Source organism: Danio aesculapii, chromosome 20, assembly GCF_903798145.1.
Source record: "Danio aesculapii chromosome 20, fDanAes4.1, whole genome shotgun sequence".
Classification (NCBI taxonomy): Eukaryota; Metazoa; Chordata; class Actinopteri; order Cypriniformes; family Danionidae; genus Danio; species Danio aesculapii.
This window is the reverse complement of record NC_079454.1, coordinates 18,119,128-18,136,951: the sequence shown is the minus strand read 5'-3', so window position 1 is coordinate 18,136,951 and position 17,824 is coordinate 18,119,128.

The following is a 17,824-nucleotide window of genomic DNA, read 5'->3' as shown; positions in this document are numbered from 1 at the left end:
TTTCACAGTTGAAGTCAGAATTATTAGCCCGCCTGAAATATTAGCCTACCTGTTTATTTTTCCCCCAATGTCTGTTTAGCGGAGAGAAGATTTATTCAACACATTTCTAAGCATAATAGTTTTAATAACTCATTTCTAACAACTGATTTCATTATCTTTGCCATGATGATAGTAAATAATTTTACTAGGAATTTTTCTAAGACACTTCTATACAGCTTAAAGTGACATTTAAAATCTTAACTAGGTTAAGAAGGTTGACTAGGCAGGTTAGGGTAATTAGGCAAGTTATTGTATAATGATGGTTTGTTCTGTAGACAGTCGAAAAAATATATAGCTTAAAGGGGCTAATAATTTCACCTTAAAATGGTTCATAAATTAAAACTGCTTTTATTCTAGCCGAAATAAAACAAATAGACTTTTCTCCAGAAGAAAAAAATATTATCAGGACATACTGTGAAATTTGCTTGCTCTGTTAAGCATCATATAGGAAATAATAATAAAAAAAAAAATAAATAATATTATATATATATATATATATATATATATATATATATATATATATATATATATATATATATATATATATATTATATATAATATATATATATATATATATAAAATAATAATAAATAGGGGGCCTAATAATTCTGACTTCAACTGTATTTCCTGATTTTGTTCCAGAAATTTTCCAAAGTTTACAAATTAAGCACTGATTACAACCAGTCGTCCTGACACCCCCACAGCATGATGCTACCACCACCATGCTTCACTGTTGGGACTGTATTGGACAGGTGATGAGCAGTGCCTGGTTTTCTCCACACACACACACCTCTTAGAATTAAGGCCAAAACATTCTATCTTATTTCTCACCACCTTAGTGTCCTTCAGGTGTTTTATTGGCAAACGCCATATGGGCTTTTATGTGTCAGACCACTTTGCCATAATGCCCCTACTGCTGGAGGCTCCAGTGATGGTTAACTTCCTACAACTTTCTTATAAAGTCCACTGTGCTTTTAGAAACCTTAAGTGCAGCAGAATTTTTTTGTTACCATGGCCAGATCTGTGCCTTGCCACAATTCTGTCTCTGATCTCTTCAGGCAGTTCCATCATAATCTTCACGATCCTCATTTGCTCTGACATGCATTGTGAGCTGTAAGGTCTTATATAGACAGGTGTGTGGCTTTCCTAATCAAGTTCAATCAGTATAATCAAACACAGCTGGACTCAAATGAAGGTGTAGAACCATCTCAAGGATGATCAGAAGAAATGCACAACATCTCAGTTAAATATATGGGTGTCACAGCAAAGGGTCTGAATACTTAGGAGCATGTGACATTTCGGTTTTTCTTTTTAGTACAGTACATCTGCAAAAAAGTCAATAATTCTGTGGGGTTTTTTTTTTTTTGTCAATATGGGTTGCTATGTGTAAATTAATGATGGACAAAATGAGCTTAAATGATTTTAGCAAATGGCTGCAATATAACAAAGAGTGAAAAATTTAAGGGGGTCTGTATACTTCCGTACCCACTGCACATTACTTTATATACTTAATTCTGTACTGACTTTAAGCAAGAACTTACAAACAGCTAATGCAACCCTACCCAAAAACTCACACATATTTTTTGTGTGTTAAAGGTGCCAGACAGAGTATAGTGGACAGTATGTTTCCCCCAGAAGGTGACATTGTTGGAAGAAAGTGGATGTTCTTCTGACTCCACACCCTCAGCCATTCCTCTGTAGGACATCTCTGCCTACAGGGATTTTCTATTGGATTCAGGTCAGGTGATTGGCTGGGCCATTCCAGCAGCTTTATTTTCTTTCTCTGAAACCAGTTGAGACTTTTCTTAGCTGTGTTTAGGGTCATTGTCTTGCTCACAAAATGACAAAATCATTCGAGTCCAGCTTGGTTTCATCTTCATCCTTTGGAAATGTAGGTGTTGGGATTGAAGCAGATCATATTCATTTACGCTGACAATGGCTGCTGATAACTACTGAGAGATTTCAGCTGTTGCCTGGGCTTTCCATGAATTTCATTTTATTAGACGTAACATCATTTCTAAACTAATAAGTTTTGCTTTCTTTGTAAATATGGTATATTTTGGTTGTTACTGACATTTGATGAGTCAACAATACCTTTAGAAATGTTTTCTGAGAAAAACGATGTGTGTTCAATACCTTTTTACCTGCTTTATGTTATAAAAGCAGCATATTTGATCTGATTTTAGACAACACGAGTCACACAACTGTAAAAAATACAGTTAAAAACTATCAAGTACCATAAGCAAATCTTAAAGTCTTTACAGTAAAATATATATGTTAATTGTAATGTTGATATTCATAATCTTTTACTTTTATTTAGGATTTTGATTTCTATTACAGTACTTCTTTGCTCTAGCAACTTTTAATGTTAAACAAAGTTCAACAAAGGCATTTTATACATTTCAGAAGTTATGTTATGTTACAGAAATTGTGTAACGAACTGCCAGTACTTTTTTAGTGTATACATTTATTACTAATTCAATATATTATTGAACTGTCCTGTTGCAGCAAAAACATATATATATATAGTTTGTTTTTTGCTGTTGAAATGATCCTGGATAATTTTAGACCCTAATGTCAACAGGATGGTTAAAATATTATACTGAATTTGTAATAAAAGTATACAATAGCTGAAAAAGTGCTGCATTTTGCACACGTGTAAAATGATTGTCCTAGGACAAACTTAACATACAGAATTCTCAGACCACACTTAACTACTACTTTAATAATCTCAGCACAGAATCATTGATAAATTGTGAAATTTAGTTTTCAACATCAAAAGCTCTCTGAACAGAGATTGAGGTCTCATAATACATTTCAAAGACATAAACAGAAAACAACATGTGAATCATGAGTCACAGACAGCAGTAATTGATATATTTCTTATTGAAAATGTAAGAGTGAATCTTAATTGCAGTGAAATCACTACACCATCCAGTAAAACCAGAAATATTGTCACCATATTTAACAATATTCTAAGTTTTACATATCTTTTGGTGTCACAAATGGGTTGATAAAGAAGACAATGTGAAGTGGATTTCACAAAGAGCAACAGACAAAGATCAAACAAAATTGAGGACATCCAAGGTGACAAAATCAATTAAACAATCATCATGACTAATAAAAACACACTTATTAGAAACCATGACACTACACAGGAAACATTTATGTGACAGCAGTGTTTTTCTTTGAGAAAATTTGAATAAATTAAAATGTTACACATACAGTAGTAAAAGGGTCATATATATATATAGTGTAATTTTGTCCCATTCTTCCTGCAAACAAGTCTTAAGGTGGGCAACAGTATGGGGTCTTATTGTCGTTTTTTCTCTTCAAAATAAGTGACACATTCTCAATTGGAGACAGATCTGGGTGGCAGATAGGCCAGTCAAGTAACTGTATTCTTCCTCCACCGCCACAACTTTGTAATGGGTGCAGAATGTGGTTTGCTTTTTATTGTTAAAATATTGTATGTACATATAGTTGACCATGGTTAAGCTCAGGTATGAGATAAAATTATGGAATATCAACATGCAATCTAATAAGGAAAAGTTACTACTATTTAAATTTAATCTATTTTATTTGTTGTCAATTGGGTATATGCTTCACTATGAACTGGAAATTACAATATATTTATATAATGCTGTCTGTCAATACATTTATGAATAAAATGTTGAAAACAAAAAATTGTGAAAAAAATATAGAAAGATGCACTGAATTCCTCCTTAAATGGGCCAGAAAAGTACTAATTACATAGTAATTATTACTATAAATAGTACATTTTTGTTTAACTGCAAATAACTTTCAATTAAGAGTCTGAAAACATAGCATTTATCTCACAATTAAGCTTTTCTACAAGTATATTTGTGCAATAAGCACTCAAGGGAAACCTTATGGGAAAACCTGTAATGTGTCAAATAAAAAGCCAAAAGAATAGACATCAGAATAGGCAAGAATAAATAGATGTTACACACCGTAAAAAATCTGTAAATTAAAAGTTTTTGTATTTTGTGATACATTTATTTATGCTTTTAAAGAGCACCTATTATGGGTTTTTGAAAATGACCTTCCATGTAGTGTGTAACAGCTCTAAGTGAAGTGAAATATCCAGCTAAGGCTTAAATCTGAAAGTGCACAGTGTTTAAAACTATTGATTCATTTATAAAAGAGTCGACTCACAGTGCTTCAAATGAATTGTCTTGATAACGAGTCTTTAGCCGTTTTGGCGTCACGTTGATACGAAAATTAAACCACGTCCAATTGTTGCATGTGGAAACCCGGGAAAATTGGAGCCTGCCCACAAACAGTATCAAAGAAAAAGAGGAAGACAAACACTGTAGCAGATCCCAGCTGAATCAAGTCATGACGACGCTGTGCTCAGCTATATATTATTGGAAGTGTGAGGGAAAGTTAGTTTATTATCTCTACCCAAAGATAAACTGTGAAAGTCAGTGGTTGAGGTTTATTTTTGCAAAAATATCTCAGCATTATAGCCCTCATTTTTCTGACGAGTGCTTCTGGAATCTACACGCTTACAATGGGGAATTCGTCAGCTGTTTATTAAAGGAAGGATCAGTAAAGACTATTGATGTGTGGGACTTTGTCAGAGCTCGACAGGAACTTTCACAAGTGTGCGTAAATGCGATTAAAATGGTTGCCTCCTTGTTTTCTCTAGCTTGCAAATTCTGTACGTAATTGTGTTTTGTTACTTGTAATCGCTTGTACTGTATCTGGTTAACTCTTATATTCTCATATCACACCTAAAGCTACGTTGAAAACGCGACACGTGCCGCTTTGTTTACGGATTTAAATTCATTAAATTCTTTGTAGTTGCTATGGCACGCCAGTTGTTCCTACCAAAATCTGAGGACTGGGAGGGGGGAATGGTGGTTGAAACTACGGGGGTTTTCCAAGATTAATAACAAATGGGAGGGTGGCAGGAGATGGGTCTGAACTACGGGAAACTAGTGTTGGCAGGTATGCTCACACATACACTATGCACTCTGACTACTTCAATATTGTTGATAAGCAGTGGTGGGCATTTCAATCTGTCTCATGCTGAATGCTGTCAAGCAATTGCAGCATACTGTCATTGGTCCAATCAGCGCAGATTAGCTTCGCGCTAAGGAGGATTTAGGAACAAATGAATTGCTTAACGAATCATATGGGAGTCGCTGGGATAATTAGGTAAAAATAAATGCATATTATAGGACAATGAAAATGTTTTTTGACCTTGCATGCATATCAACCTGTTGTTGGAGACCCTTAAAACCAAAATATGACCCTTTTAATGTATATTAGGGGCTCTTTAAATTGCCTTATGGGACCTTGACTTTTAACCCATTACAAAGTTCCAAAAAATTACAATTTTAATAGTTTAAAGTGATGTATGTCTGCGTTGGTGTCTTATATTACACTACAAAAACCTTGTAATAAACCATCAGTACATTTACTGTAATTTTACAGACTCATTTCTCCAAATAGAATTTCTTATACATTAATAATAATAAATGTTGCTCTTCTTATAAAGCTTTAAATATCTAGCTCCTGTTTATCTAACCAACCTTCTGTCTCGCTACAATCCGACTCGCTCTTTAAGATCTTAAACTCAGCGTAAAATGTATTGCAAAAGGTTCGTAAACATGTATTTAAAAGTTTTCGAAACAGTAACTATTGTAAAAAGCGCTATACAATTAATTTGAATTGAACATTATACTATTTCAAACTACAGAAGTGTCAGTAAAAGTCACAGTTAAACTGTAGAGTTGAATTTCAACATCAAAAGAGGACAGAGCAGAGATCAACATCACAAAATGCATTTCACAAATCTACTCAACAAAATACAGACACTGTTAATTAACAAACGAAACTTAAACGAAACTTGTCGAATCGGTCAGGCTGATTACATTTGATTAAATGATCTGGAAAAAAAGCATGGAACATGTTTGAAGCGTGTGCTATCTTGGCAAGAACGAGCATGCCAAATAAACAAATTTCTGGTCTGACGCAAACGTAGCATTACACATGACACAGGGTCATCAGCCGTACGAATAGCTTCCCGGCTTTCATCTCTATTTATAAATTAATTAGCCATTATTTTTACGCCTTAGCATCAGGGTAATTTCTGACACTCGAGGACTCCTTCCTGCCACTCATTAGCCTTTATTAGTGGTGTGGTGTGTTTTTCTTTGGCGAGCCCTCATCCGCCGGGACCACCAGCTGGAGGCACTTACGTCTCCGCCACTCAGATGCCTGGTGTCCATGGGAATCTGCATCATTAGCCCGATTCAACGAGATCATTGCTCAGGTTGTTTGGAATAATCCTAAAGAAGCTCTCACACAAGCCCCTTCCCTCTGTTTGGCATACGATTTGTTTTGCTCCTCACTATTTGGCAGGATCTTCGCCCTCCAGGTAATGTTATGCTGCTGAAGTGTGATCAGTCAGGCAATTTGAAGAACTTTCATTGAGTGCGGAAGATTGGAGGAAGAGACAGGGGATAAACACAAGCACACCCCACATGCCACGCGCATGCGACAGCGACCCAACGCAGCCGCCGAAATTTGCATGGTGCTCGGGTAATACATTAGTGAACATCACTTGGCAATCTGTTCATTCCCAGCTTAATTGGATTTTAATACCGCCTCTGATCTTGTTTTCTAATTAACGGCAGGGCTGGCACCAAGCAGAACCGTGCAGTGAACAACACCTTTGATCCCGGCCATATGGAGCTCCTCCAAGCATTTCTCGGATAGAGAAATCCGTCACCTCCACGCAGGGTGTAAAGGTATGGGGGCGAACAGGGGTGGCGGGAGGGGGGCATGGCGTGGCGCAGGCCGGCGCTCCGGGTGGCTTTCCTATTGATTAATTTTCCTCACGATCGGTTGTGATCACAGATAAATAAAACATGAGCTAGTGAAACTGATGCAAATAAGCCCTTGCATGCTTAGGGAAATGTCAATTGCTTTTCTAATCTGTTTATTTCTCCCCTTGTGGCCTCCCTCTCTCTCTCTCTTTCTCTCTCTCTCTTCTGTTTTTGATGAAGACCTGCTGAAATGTATTCCTTTTCTTCCTCTGGCATTTCCTGTGAAGTACATCCTGAACTGTTTTTTGTTATTGAATGCCATTTGAAAAGAAAAGATGCCCGGTACAAGCAATGCACTCCAGTGTGTGATCAGTATACTGTATCTTCACCTTGTGTATATTGTGGTGGTTTAAAAAAAAATCCAGTAAGAGGTTACACAATACACGTTTACCAAAAGAATGACTTTAAGAAACTTACATTGTGTCATTTTGTAGGTTATTTACAACCCAGGCTCATTCTGAAGACGTACCCCTTTATACATTTCTGGAGACCGTCAAATATGTCCCAGGAAAAAAAAATCATACTTAGGTAAAAGTACTATAACTTGCCCAAAATTGTAGAGTACGTAGAGTAAAAGTATCTGTTGTAATTATTACTCAAAGTATGAGTAAAAAGTAGGCCCTTTAAAAGTACTCAAGAGTAGTGAGTATTAAACTGACAAAGGTTGATGCATTTACATGTAATTTGTGGATGTGTGTTAACGTAACATTCTGTAGTGCATTTAGTTTTTGCCCAGCAGGCACACAACATCATAAGATGTTAATATTAGGTAAGATTTAGGTTGTGACGTCAGGTGACCAAATGTAATGTCTAGCCAGCTTCTAAGGACAACTTTATTTTCATGTCCAATAACAATGCCAAATAACGTTGATATTTTGTTGATTTTAGGTTGTATTGGAACATCGAGCCAACATCTTAAACCAACATCATATTGACATCCAATACTGACATTTATTCATCAGATTTGGCAACCAAAATACAACATCTGATAGCCGTCATAGTGTTAACGTCCACACAACATCAAGCGGTAACATCATTAGATGTTGATATTTGGTTGATTTTAGGTTGGATGTTTGGTTGATTTTGTCGACCTGACATTGAGTTCTGGCGTCAACCCAATTTTCATTTCCAAACAAAATGCAGCGTCCCCACGACGCTGAGGTACAACGTCAAACTGACGTCATGTTAACATTCTCTACCTGCCGAGTGATTAAGGCCATTTCAGTCATCATACAGATATGGCTACTGAGAACGCGTATTTCTGCACGTGCAGTACTGCAATTTGTCAACCGCAGTCACGCGCTTTTACTGCAGCTGTAAAGGCTGCCTTTTCATAAAAAAAGAAACATTTCTGTGCTTCACGTAATAGCCACCAGGTGGCGCAAGGAACAAACGCTTTTCCATTGACTTAGCATGTTTACATGTAGATGCATGGACAGCATTTGTGTGCGATAGCTCTCGATTCAGCTCCCTCGATGCCTCGAGCAGCTGGGTTTCTTTATTTATTTTATAGATAATGTATACATAATTGTAATCACATATGAATACAACAGAAAGACATAAAACTTGATAAATTACGTGTCCACTTTTAAGGGCATAACACAATTTAATAGATCTAGATAAAATAGCCTAAGCGATATTGAAATCATTTAAAGATATACAAATATCGGATATGATAAAAACATTAAATAAAACAATATAAAACAAACAAAAGCTATAAAGATTTAAGAATATACAGTGTAATATAAATGAATTAAACCATTTTAAGCCATTTTGAACTTAAATTTTACAAAGGCCTATTTAAAAAAAAGATTTTAGATTTTTCTAAAAACAATAACAACGGATTTTATTAATATTTTATCATTTTAAAATAAATATTATTTATAAAGTATTTGGACATGAGGATATTAATCACATCGTGCTAACAGAGCTTTTTCTTTTTTACAAACAGATTAATTAAATCATAAATGAAGACAAAAAGGAATTGAAAGGTAGTTTATGATGGTTTTGCTCACCCAAAATGCTCTGTTTGCATGATTCGATTAATATCATTGTATCCAAATAAATAATATTACAAAACTCCTCTGTTGTTTATTGCTTTTAGAAAATATTTAAATGCTGTGTTTTGATGCATGTGTGTGTGAGATACGGGCTGAAAGAGCGCTCGCTTCACAGAACTGTTGATGCCGCGAGCGGCTGGGTTTTCTTTATTTATTTATTTAGGAGATAATACAAAATATGAATACAACAGAAAGACATACAACTTTACAAATTACGTGTCCACTTTTGGATAGGCTCAAAACTATAGTGTCATATCTAGATAAAATATACTATATTGAAATCGTTTAAGGAATTAGGCTATATTGGACATATTAAAATCACATTAAATAAATAAACCAATATTAAACAAACAAAAGATATAACAGTTTAGGTATATATAATAAACGTCCGTCATCTTCTCATCAGTGACATGCATCTAAACAGCCTCTGGGTCAATGCGTGTAAAGACTTTGGACATCTTGGACACTTTTAATGCTTCCAAACAGTTGGAAAAATAATGTGATTTAACTTCTATGTGTGATTTGATTGGACAGGAATCACAGCACTGATTTTTCTAATCCCCATAGACATGACTGCAGGTTGAAGGAAATTAGTGGAGTTAAAGTACCAATACTGTACTAAAAATGTATTCAAAGCAAAGTAAAAGTACACATCTATAATACGACTTAGTAAATTACAATTCCTGAGAAAAATTACTCAGTTGCAGTAGTTTAAGCATTTGTAATTTGTTACTTTACACCACTGGTGCTTAATATATGTCAGCTTGATATTGCCGGACCCATACATTCCCTTCCTTAAACCCAACCATAGTGGTTTCAAAAACAATCTACAATAGAAGTGGCATCATGGGTCGTTGTGCTTCTACCGCAGTGTCACACTTCTTTTTGACTTTCGTTTTCCCTGCTTTCTGGAACCTTTCTTAACCATTTGTGGTGAGCTACCTAGCAAACCATCATGCTGGAAAAGCTGTCTATACGGTGGTAAGCCATTCAGCAGTACTGGCCAGTAGTATTCGTTTTACACCAAAAATGCAACCATATGTACCTGCATGGACATTTTTGACGGTTCTCAAAATTTTGCCCTGGGCACATTTTACCAATGAGTCATTTAGTTTGAGAGTTTACTAAGCTTGGAATTAATGCCATGATTTTACAATTTTTTTTATTTTCTTTTTTTTAATTTGTTTTGCAACAATCCCAACCCCAATTTACATTTTCAAAACAAGTTTTTGCCCTGGATGGTCCTAATGAGTAGCACGATCGACTCCCAGCATGAGGGTCGCTGGTTCAAGCCCCGGCTGAGCCAGTTGGCATTTTTGTATGAAGTTTGCATGTTCTCCCCAGTGTTTGCCGTGGGTTTCCTCCGGGTGCTAAAGTTTCCCCCACAGTCAAAGACATGTGGTATAGGTGAATTGAATAAGCTAAATTGGCCGTATAGTGTATGAGTGTGAATGTAAGAGTGTATGGGTGTTTCCCAATATTGGGTTGCGGCTGTTTGTACAAAATGACATGAAGGCGATCTACAAAACATTTTGAGCCACGAATCTATGAAATGCGGCAGAATTCAGGACAAGTACATGACTTCTGTTCAGTGTCAATTTATTGTCTATAATATATATATATATATATATATATATATATATATATATATATATATATATATATATATATATATATATATGCAATTTCTTTTTCTTTCATTTTTAATTTTATTGTTATGTACAATGGAACGGGCCTTCCGCTTGAATAGTCAACTGATGTACATCATGTGCTCTGTCTAGGGTTCCACTTGAGAAACTGCCATTCAAATGATGTGTTTGCCCTTCAGAAGCTAATTATTTAACTTAATGCACAATATCTTTGAGAGTGGGCCTCATTGGCCAATATCCTTATGTACTTCAGTGCACCGTCCTGTTTTAATTGCAACACACTCTATTGTGCTGCTGCTAATGACTAGAAACTATTAGAGTGAACTCCAGATACCAGTGTTTATCAAGGTCCAGGTCTAATTCTTGACATCAAGCTTCAAGTGTGTTTCCTGAATGCTTGGCTGTCAATGAATGAATGTTGAGTCAAATTCAGCTCTGTGCATGTACAATAAATGCTTGCAGTACTAAATAAACTAAAACCTGTATTGTCACTAACTGCAGTTGTTTAGTGAGGGTCATACATATAAACATCATATAACATTCTATTACATGCACAAAATAGTCTTAACCCATTATGTTCTTTATATTGTCTTGATATATGTTTTTATATATGTTTTATCCAACATAGGCTCATTCTGAAAACGTAGCCCTATATACATTTTTGGAGATCGCAAATTATGTAACCAGAGGCACATATGGCTGCATTTCATCTTTAAAATGAACGCTACTGTGTGGTATGATGCCATTCCTTTTCACGCTGACCAGTTGACAGCTTATCTCCATATGGACGGCTTTCCCGCTGTTACCACTTTTGTTCAGTAGCTCGCCATGTACATTGGTGGACTTGAGATACAGAGACAATGACCATGGGGTTCGAGTCTGGTGTAGAATGGTTCCAGAAAGCAGGTAACACGAAAACAGAAACCAAAAATACAATAAACAAGTGAATAACAGGGTGAGAATGTGGTCAAATCTAAAAACGTTTTCTGAACACTTTTCTACTTCTGGATTGCTTTCAAAAACACTAACTGTTGGGTTTAGGGAAGTGGGCGCTGATCAATCTGTGCTTTTTAAAACACTATTGGTTGGGTTTAGGGAACAAGATAGGTTGGGTTATTGGTCGGTTGGTCAGTCAGTCAGCTGACAGCGGCCTCTGGCAGATTCGCAAAAACAAAAATGTAAAAAAAGTAGCTCCTGGGATGTATTTGGTGCTCTTTATAAATGTATATGGGGTATATTTTCAGAATGAGCCTGGGTTGCACATTTTCATAAAATTTTAACTCTTCTTAGCCACTATAGGCTATCTTTTGAATATTTCATATATTTAAATTTCTTTAAATTTAGAAAAAAATATATATATGGTATATTATGATACAAAGATATTTAACAGTATTTTTAGATTGTCTTTATCATAAAACAAATGAATTTGAATACGATTTACAAAGCTCTGCGAGAAGAGGGAGGAGGGGGCGTGCCCAGCAGAGCAGGAGAGAGAGGGGAGCGAACAACTGTTTTCAGCTGGCTTACAAAATGAGACACTGTGTGGAGACCCATGATTTTATAGTTTACAAAGTTAAAATGCAAAGAAATACTAATTTAATGCCCTGCTACATTTGTTATTTGTAATTTCATTTACACATAACCACACTTTGTTATATCATCATAAAGATAATCGTGTTTATATAAACACTATAAATGAGGAGGATTTCTTTTTTACCTCAATTCCGTGCAGCAGGTCTCTTGCCCAGTCTATTCCAACCATTAGCCCTACCAGTAATCTGGAGGATTTTAAACATGTGCAAACACAGCAGCACGGATATAGGCGATGTGTCTGAATGGTAATGAACTCAACTGATAAAAGACAAAGTCCACCATTCTCCAATTCTCATACATCTCTCCTGACAAAAACGTACAGATTTGGCCCTGACAGAATCCTGGATAAAAACATGCAACAAACCCCATGAATCATGGAAAGAACACATACAACCCGTGCATACCTGTCAACATTGGGATGTGAAAATAAAGGATAACCTTTCTTTGCTGTATAATTTAAACAATCTGAGCAGCGAATTAATCTCATCTCATTTAGATTTTCTTGCTTGATTATATTAAGAAAACAGAGGTATCACTTTAAAAATGCACAGATCTATAATGAAAGAATTCTAATGCTTTCATAACTGTTTATGCTCAGTTAAGACCAAATTTGTTGTGTTTAAAGAAAAACCCACCAAGATCGACATGTTTAGATGTTGTTATTATTATTATTATTATTATTATTATTATTATTCATTCATTCATTCATTCATTCATTCATTCAAACTCCACACAGAAATGCCAACTGACCCAGCCGAGGCTCGAACCAGACTGACTGTTTTGAGGATTGCATAGGAGGGGCAACGGCGCCTGTAATGGAAAGGATAGGTATCCCACAGTTTTTATATTTATTTTAAAGTGTTTCCATGCCTAAAAAAATGAAAGCACAGAACAGATTCACATTTAAGAGCAAGGGGCATCCCCTGGTGGTTCGAGTTGCGTAGATGAGTTGGGTATAGGAAGGATTGGCTCTTTAATGTTTATTGCCACTCTTCACAAAAAGATTAAAAATACGTGATGATAGCGGGATAGAATTGTGAAATACAGGAGAATCCTGGGAAAAACGGGAGGGTTTGGACCCGTGCCGTGCGCAGACGCGGACTCGCCCGATCATTGGGTCTCACAGCTTGGCAGGTCTAATTAAGAAGCAGGGTCTTCTCATAGGATAAGAAAACTCAGCTATGAATAATAAGAAACCAACACGTCATCTCTCCACTTGAAGATTAGCGATACGTCACGGATTTTTATCCCGCCCCAAAATTATTTTAAACCTGGAAGATGAAATTAGCTGACAAAAGCTGAAAATTATCCAGTTTTCCCCACAATTAAAGCTGACAGGTGCTAACATTGTCTTAACTGATGTTCAACACACACAAATCTGTTAGAAATGTAAAAAAAAAAGTACTCCAGGGTGTCATGAGTAACTTCAAAGTAAAGTAATTAGTAAGCTGATTACTTTTTACGTTAAGTAATTAGTAATGTAATTACAATTTTCCAGTAGTAGTCAGTAATTTGTAATCTATTACTTTTTTAAAGTAACTTACCCAACACTGATAAAGACAATCTAAAAAATTGCCTTAAAATTCTAAATCTAAAACAATCTAAAAATTGCTACAGTATGGACAAGAATAAACGCATTATGTTTTGAAACAAATGCAAATGTTTAGAATTTTTACTAACCTCTCAGCAGAAAATGTAAAATTAATTAAATAAATACCTCCACAACTTGCATGGTTCATGCCAGCTTTGTTGAGATTGTAATGTATTCTTTCAGTTGTGCATATTTATTCAAATGTAAACTTCTCTTGGTTTGGCTTCCCTGTCATAGTGGCTTTTTTGGGGGGTCCGGAATCATCCTTGGTCTTTGTAGTTCTTGTGAAGAGTAATCAGTGTTAAAACTGTCTGTGTTGTTATCTGGAAACGGGTACATCGCTGTGTGTCCTTTATGTGCAGCTTGGGGATTGAATGGATGCTTGTTGTTGTTCTAAATGTGATGTTGGTGTTCTGTTTTTCCTTATCTTTCATTTGATCATCTAAAAATAAATAAATAAATAAATAAATAAATCCACCTCAAACTAAAGCCACTGATTATATGTTTCTGCTGCGAAGTTGGGAATTTAACTGAAGCTATGTCATTTCTGAATATTGCATTAATATGGCAGTTATTCCATAGTTTGTTCAAATTCTAGATTCACATTGGCTGGAAGGTATGAAATTAAAGGTCCAATGAAATTTAAATAAAATGTTTTACATGTTAGTATCAGTATTGTTAGATTTTAGAATATCTATTAACTTGTATCCTTCAAGACAGTGACAAAATTCACATTTAGAAAATATAAAACTGATATAAACATGCAAAATTTGTTGTTTGTCACTTCCACCTAAATGGATCAACGGTTTTATTCACATCACCTCATATTTCAGTTTCTCATCAAATCATAACCAATCAAATGCTCTCTAGTATCTGACATGCCCCGCACTCTTCAAGACGCTTCTCATTTGCTTTTCATTTGATGCGCTTCGGCTCAACTACTCTCACTGGTAGCGGTGGTAAAACAAAATGCTACTGGCAGCTTTTTAAAAAGGGGAGTAGCTACACTATTTCCCACCCTCTCTTCATGTTTTAGTTTAGATTACGTCAAACATCAAATAAAAATGCACATTTCAAAGCAGTTCACGGGACCTTAAAACGTTTAATGCACAGGGATTTTCAGTCAGTTTTGATTACAGTTCAAAACAAATGCAGTTACACAAACAATATTTACAACCATAGCAACGACAATTGACTGAGCCTTCATTCATCTGCAAAATTTCATTGTTCACCAATGTGTGCTTCACCAGAAGTCGATTTTGATTATCCAACTCAACTCAAAAATATTGGTGAAGAGGTAGCTAACACATATCACTATGAGCTCTTAGATATGCCCGTGTCATTTACATGCATGCACATGGTCTCTCTTTTACGCACGCTCCCTCTTTATCTGTGACTGCTTATTCAAAGAGGGGACTAGATCGAACTGACAAAAATTAGGCAAAGGGCAAAACTAGTTTTAACTTGTCTATTACTTGGCAAATGATCATGCAGTAAGGGATTTTACCTCTTAGCCAGTGCCAGGACGTGGACGCACTGGGGCGCTGTTTTACGACAAGTCAGTGTTTATGAATAGATTACACACAAAAAGAACAGGAAGTAATCTTGACAAACTATACGTCAGTCTAAAGCTACAACTCTCAAGCAGCCAATGCTGCTAGTTGTTATTCAGTGGGAAGCTTATAATAAATGTATTTGCTAAATTTGTGTAAGTTGTACAGAAAACGCTTATTAGGTATGGAGTGACATACATGCATTCATTGCTGTACATCACGGTTTATTTTGAAAGGTAAGAGTCCACAAAAAAACATCCCATTGAGCACATTTAGTCCAACGACACAATAGTGTTAAATTATGGATGGTTATTCATTTGTACGTCACCTTTTCTGCCGGAGACCTGTTGTTTACATTGTTTATCATATTACTTACACACGAAAACGGTGTCTTTGTAGTAAAAAGCAAGTCGATGTCATAGCTTACAGTGTTACAGATAAAATGAGACCACGAACTGAATAAAAAGTCAAAGATATAGTTACAGAAAATCTAAACAAAGCAGTCGAGTGTTTGACGTTCCACATATGCTGTCTGTCAGTCATTGCTATCGATCAGTCACAGTAGTTACTACTCGTTTGACTGATGGAGAATTTAGCCAATGACTGCATGATTCTTTCGACGTATAGACTCTATTGGACAGTTGTTGTTTTATTGCACTCTTTGCGCTCACATTGGCTCAGTGACCTGTCAATCATTACGCGACAAACCTGCCCCCTGCTGCACAGCTGCTAACAGTTCAAGCTAAACAGCAAAACGGCTTGGTTTGCAAAAAGGAAACAAAGAAAATGCATCATCAAAAGTTTTAATCTGCTGAAGAGTGTGGAATGTGGAGGTATGCAACATTCTTTGTTTTTCCGAAACCAATAAATAATAAATGTTGCCTACACCAGGAGAAAACCACTTGTAGCTTTATTCTCACTACATAGAGTAATAAATGGAGAAAACAACAACAAGATATAGCTAAAAGAATGAGTTCTTGTTACTTATAGGAAAATGTTTAATTCATTCATTCATTCATTCATTAATTTTCAGAAACTTATTTGGGGCCGTGTCGCAGGGGCAGCAGTCTTAGGAAAGAACCCCAGACCTCCCTCTCCCAGACACTTCCTCCAGGGGGATCCTGAAGCATTCCCAGGTCAGCTAAGAGACATAACCACTCCAGCATGTTCTGGGTCTTCCCTGAGGCCTTCTCCCGGTGGGACATGCCTGGAACCCCACCCTAGGTAGGTGTCCAGGAGGCATCCGAAACAGAAGCCTGAGCCACCTCAGCTGACTTCTCTCGATGTGGAGGAGCAGCGGCTCTACTCCGAGCTCCTCCGGGGTGACAGAGCACCTCACCCTATCTAAAAGGGTGTGCCCTGCCACCCTGTGAAGGAAACTCATTTCGGCCGCTTGTATCCGAGATCTTGTCCTTTCGGTCATGACTCAAAGCTCATAACCATAGGTGAGAGTAGGAACGTAGATTGACCGGTAAATCGAGAGCTTTGCCTTTCGGCTCAGCTCCTTCTTTACCACAACTGACCGGTATATCGACCGCATTACTGTTGCCACTGCACCAATCCGCCTGTCAATCTCACATTCCATCCTTCCCTCACTCATGAACAAAACCCTAAGATACTTGAACTCCTCCACCTGGGGTAAGGTCTTTCCTCCAACCTGGAGATGGCAAACCACCTTTTTCCGTTGGAGCACCATGGTCTCGGACTTGGAGGTGCTAATTCTCATCCCAGCCGTGTCACACTCGGTAGCAATCCACCCCAGTGCAAGCTTAAGGTCCATGTTTGATGAAGCCAACAGAAAAAAGTCTGCAAATAACAGGGATGAGATCTTGCGGCCTCGAACCGGACCCCCTCTAACCCAAGGCTGCACTTTGAAATTCTGTTCACGTTTAATACAATTAAGCAATATCAAAAAAACACAAGATCAGATAGAATCTTTACAGTAAACAAGTAATTAATGTTAAGTGACTTGTATTTGTATTTATTAACTAGTGACTAATTCCCAGCTAATTATTAAGATATTGGCTGGTTATTTGTTCTTATAAAGTACATATTCTGTAATCTTATTCTACATCCCTTATCCTACCCAATACCTAAACCCAACAATTACCTTGATAACTTTTAATAAGAAACAATTTATTACAAATTATAATGATCATTAGGGCAAAAATCATAGTTAATAGTTTATTAATAGCCATAGATATATACACTAGATATCGCATACAGACCCTGAGCATACGTCAATAGCACTGGCACATTTGTACAGTGCTCTCAGGACAAATATCATTCACCGGCAATAGTCAAGACTAAAGCCAATGTGAAGATGCTGGACTTCTGTGTGTACGGGTGTAGTAACGAGAAAACAAAGCACAAAGGCAGAACATTTCATAGGTAAGATTTCGTTTTACACATTTTGTATGTTACGAACTTTTGTGCTAAATAAGTAACCTTACTGACGATAATACTGTCACTTACT